The sequence below is a fragment of the Drosophila arizonae genome, chromosome 2 (genome assembly GCF_054131065.1).
Source record: "Drosophila arizonae isolate 15081-1271.41 chromosome 2, UAZ_ARI_1.0, whole genome shotgun sequence".
NCBI classification, from domain to species: Eukaryota; Metazoa; Arthropoda; class Insecta; order Diptera; family Drosophilidae; genus Drosophila; species Drosophila arizonae.
Genome location: NC_142922.1, coordinates 18045049 through 18050175, shown reverse-complemented (window position 1 = coordinate 18050175; position 5127 = coordinate 18045049). Strand labels below are relative to the sequence as shown.

General features: G+C 43.9%; 1 long non-coding RNA gene across 1 annotated transcript; it reads right to left on the bottom strand.

Moving 5' to 3' along the window:
• Positions 1–221: 221 nt before the first annotated feature.
• Positions 222–3957, bottom strand: LOC149270478 (uncharacterized). The gene is made up of 4 exons (XR_016268493.1): positions 1171–3957; positions 990–1111; positions 704–923; positions 222–652 (listed from the first exon to the last, which is right to left on the bottom strand). It is a non-coding gene; the product is annotated as an uncharacterized LOC149270478 (long non-coding RNA).
• Between the last annotated feature and the right edge of the window lie 1170 nt (positions 3958–5127).

Here is a 5127-nt window from a genome sequence, read left to right as displayed (position 1 = left end):
GACTCATCATCTGTGCACTTCACATGGATGTATAATTTTATATGCAATGAATGAATCGCTATAACAAAGCCAATTGCAAACCAGCTTATAGATCCATTAAATGGATAAAAAGTTATGAATGGATAATTCAATATTTATAAAAAAATAAATGTAAAGCAGAAGAGAATAAATCGAATGACAAAATTTAAATATACATAAATTCAGATTAAATATATGCGAACTTCATTTGGAATTACAGTATAAAATTGAGTATAAATGGGGCGTAGCAGGAGGTGATAGATGGCTTGGGAAAGTGAATACCGAAATGAAGGTTCACATATTGTCAACCTTCTGGTCAGCACCTTTGTAGCTTTTGCTCTCCATTGATCTGGTCAATTTGTGAAAGATTTCACACCCAAGACGCGCACATCATTAATTACGGCCCTAATCCGTCAGCATCCATCAACAGCTGAAGCCTTTCGCTCGCCTCTCGGTGTCCAGTTGGCAATGTCCATCGGAATCTGTGCATCATTAGGCGCAACTTTCTCACACTCAGCCAGGACGCAGGATAATAATTAACCATGCCAAAATAGCGAAACTGACCATCAAGACCGTTGCATCAGTCAGTCAGAAACTATTATCTCTTTAATAGCCATAAACACACGCGCTGGCCCTGTAAGGGGATACTTTTCATTTCAGATGGATTCCGTCGGCTATTATGTACCTGGTTGAATATTTCATAATTTTCTGTCTGCTGTCCAGTTTGCAACCCTTTGGTATATTCTTATTCTTATTTTTATTTTTTACATACACACATCCTTTTTCTTTGCTTAAGCCCTTTGTTTCTCTCGCCATTGTCCGGTTCGGGCACTTTGCATAATCAATAATCCTTGACGCTGGCTCCTTTCACATTGTCGCATCGGCTGACCAGCGAGCCAACACGTCTGAAAAGATAAATTATGGTTTGTAGTCAAATTGAAGGCAAACAATCCGCACAAAGACGCACATACCGCACGGGAATTGTGCCTCGGCTCAGCCCAGGGATCTCTGGCGGCCAGCATACGGGGTAAGTCCAGCAGAGGCAGCTGCCTGCCCGTAGACTGGACACTGGTCAGAGCTGCGCTGCGCCGGCCTGAAGGGGTGGACTGTTAGCTCGCCTATGGCTCAGAACAGTCTATTTGTTTTTCTTACCCATTTGAATTTCTCTATTAATTTGATTACACTCGGCTGTTAAGCAACATAGTCAAAGTTAGCTGAAGAAGTAGGCAAGACTTTCACTGGAGCTAAGCAATGAATAAACTGTTATTCTATAAGAAATAACAATTGATGTTTCTGGTATATATTATTATAGTCAGTTATCAATAATTTATAGTAATAAACTTGGTATCTCTGTAATATATTATCATAGTCAATTGCTTATCCGATGATAAATTAGGGATGATCACATTGCTAAATAAACATTATTCGATAGAGTTGGTTCAGTTCCTAGACTATGGGAGCTGAGACATTGTATATATCCATTTATTTTGATGGCATTTGCTGATTCACAAAGTTTCCAGAGTATATAAGAAATATTTCATATTATGTATATATTTATGATCAACATATCATAACGTTTTCAGGAGGCAAACACTATCCTAAGTTTGCCAAGTCGCTGCTTCTAGGTGATCAATTGAGTGACCCGTAGTAAAATGCAAACATAATTACAGTTTTATTCAAATGGCCGAGGTCAGTTGACCTTTTGCTATTGCATCTCGTTGACTATTATCTCTGGGGTAACATTTGCTCGAGAAATGACCGTAAGCAAGTCCTAAGACAAACGAGCAGCTGTGCAAATGTCAAGACGTAAGTGTCAAAATGCTCATTAATAACAGAGTCCTTAACGCGGAATTGAAACCCAGGATGCGTTGCGTTGCGATGCGATGCGATGTGATGCGATGGGATGCGATGCAGATGCGGCTGTGCTGAAGGATAACGGGAGCTGAGCAAACACATTGGCAGCTAGCAAAAGATGGATCGATGAGAATGCAAAATTGTGAAAGTAGAGGCTAAGCCATCAAAGCAACTGGACAATGCGGAAACTTTGTCAAAGGATGTTTGCGCAAGTAAACATTGAGGCAACTATCCACAGGACATGCAGGACAATGTCTCTATGAAACGGTGTTAAATTGAAAAATTATGATAAATAGCATAATAGGAAGTTGCACAACAACAACAACAACAACTACAACAACAGCAACAGCACACATCGCAACACAGCAAACGTCCCACTGTGAGCAGTCGAGTAAGTAATATGCAAAAAGGACATAAATAGACGTCGGGCAGGACGTCTCAGGACATGCGGCAAGGGTTGCGGCTGCAAGACAATCGCGACGAGTCGAGTGTTGAGTGTTGAGTGCCGAGACCTGAGTGTTGCTAAAGTGTGCAGCGGCCTATAAAGAAAATCCTTTCGCCACGGGATATCATTTACGCAAACTCCAAGTTTGACCGATCCCCAGCCCGGCCGCATGGCAGGCCATACATGCCGCGTGTGTGTATCTCTGTGTGTGTGTGTGTGTTGGCACAGCTTTTGTTTATCTATCCGGCAATAGTTCACATAAGCTTATCTCCGTCCTCTGGCAGTCGTGCAAAATGTTTACGAAAACTTCACCAATTGCCCGGCTGGTCGAGGCGGGGGTTTGCTGCTGGCAGCCGGCAAAGGGTTAAGGGAATAGCGCCACGTCGTTGCCCAGCTTCGCTGCTACTTAAAGGATATTCACAGCTTAGCCGTGTAATGCGTTTGGCGACTGTCCTGTTTGCATTTTATTCGCCAGCGGGCGATAAATGTCACGTAAATTACATGCCCACATTTTCAGCTGCAGCTCGTCTTTCCAAATCGCAATTCCCTATATGCCAGGCGGCTATCAGTAAGTGCATTAATTTCCTTTATTGCGCTCATATCCTGCGGCGCGTATGGCATACTGTTCTTTTACTTAAGAAATGTCTGACTTGAGATATGAGTGTAATTGAGCAGAAATGAAAAGCGAAATAGGATATGAGGATTTTACTAGATGAAAGACTTAATCGACTAAGTAATCGAAGTTGGACTCCCTATTCTATATACGTTAATTGTAACTACATTACCTCTAACAAAGCCCTGGAATATCTAGCTTCAGACAAAGTTTTTACCCTATCTCAGATTTGTATGCCCAATCAAACTATTAACTGATCTTTAAGGCAGTCTTTACATGATCCACTCTCTCTCTCTATAAATAATTTAGACATCTACATGGAGATGGAGCCACAGCTGAAACGGGAACTGGAGCTGTGTCTGCGGCTGTAGTCCGTTGGCATGTGTCTATCCCCTTCATTTGCCGCCTAATCGCTGTTGACGCGCATAAATTTCAGCTTGCTGGAGGAGGCAATTAATTATAAGGGGTATCTAGTTAGAGAAGAGCGGCTGCCTGCATGGCGGGATCACCCTTTTCGGAATTTCCGCGTATTTATTTTGTCAACAAACGGATTAGGCTGCGTGGTAATACGATCGCCCCCGAATGCAGGCGAGGGTCCCCGTCCTCGTCGAAGCCGTAGCGCTGCGCGCTGTGATTCAGTTGAGGTGAGAAATTGATATATCCGAAGTGTTTCGAAATGTTCGAAAATGTTTCAATTGACAACTGTCAAAAGTCGGCGTGTCTTGCCGAGCACATGTCTAATTTTAGAAGCTGCGTCGCTCAAAGTTTCTCAGCAACCACCCCAGGAGCCGGCAGCTCCAATTAAAATTTAATTTTAAAGCAAACACTAATTGCGCTTTTTATTTTCCCTACTCGACCGACTCTATCCACGCCCCTGGCAAACCCCTATTTAAGGTATTGCGCTCGCCCTATTTCCAATTGAGCTGAGCTGCATGCTTGTTCGCCTGCTCTCCTGCTCGGCTGTCGCAGGTGGTTCATTTCATGGCGTTTCAGTGGTGCTTGCGTGCCAGGAGCCCAAACACACAGATTTTGTTGTGGCAGCCAAAGCAATTTTATAGTTTCCGGATCAAAAGATCACTTCCTGACAGGATGCTTGCAGGCTGCTCCTGCGAGTGGGCTTGTGGGAAAATATTTAGTCCTGGCTCGAAACAAATACTATTTATAGCTGGCCAATGATGTGCTTTGATATGGGTTGGCTTGAACATTACTAAATTGAAGCAGCTATGATTATGCTATAAACGAACTATGTAAATTATAATTGAACTACATGACTAGCATTTAGTAAGCTCCTTAAACAGCAGCAGTTCTGATTTGCCCTCAGCCTGGCCAAGCAGCAGAGCCTGGCACGCGATCAATGTAGACGTATTTACATACATTTCGGTTTCTGGGAACACTTGTGCTCAAAACCGCAAAACGAGCGCTAGAAGTGCACCCGCTGACCAGAGTCCGTGTCCATGTCCATCTCCTTGTCTCACCACGGGACAGCTGAAACCGAACACTGATGGTGGCGGTGCAGGAGTCGAGGCATATCCTGCTGGCAGCTACCTGCCAAGAAGCAGCACTTGACTGCCATTGTTTAACGTGATTTGTTTGGCTCTCAGTTGCGACTGCAATTAGGGCGCACGAAAGGCGAAGCCGCAGCATGTGCCCAGCGCCTGCAGGTAGCGCAAGGTGCAAATCTGATCACGGTTCAGCGGCTCAACCTTTGGCATATGCAACGATTTGCGGCACTTCCTGTGTTTCCATTCAATTGCGACATTTCGCTGAAACTCTAGACAAAATACTAATTAAGCATAAACTGACTAATTCCTTTTGTTGTTCTACTCCAGTCCGTCGCTCTCAAAATAGTCTTTAAGAAAAGTGTGGGAATTTCCAGCTAGAAATTCAAATTGGAAAACTGTGTACCACGCCGCGTTTTCTCGCGGTGTTCAAATTACGCTCATTGCAGAGCAGGCTGCGCACACCCGCGCACTGCTCTGAGGTGCCCCTCGGTGTCCGGGTGGAAAATGCATTTTTCCTGCTCGCCTGCTTGTAGTTGAATATCCTTGGGAAAGGCAAGCGCAGCAGTCTTTTCTCTTCATTGAGTCAGCATTGTTTTGTATGTTTCGTGCGCTAGGTAAATATTTAAATATTTTACGTGATTTTGGAGCAGTTGGATTTCCTGGCGACCCGGACACAGGATGTGTTTGCATAGGCA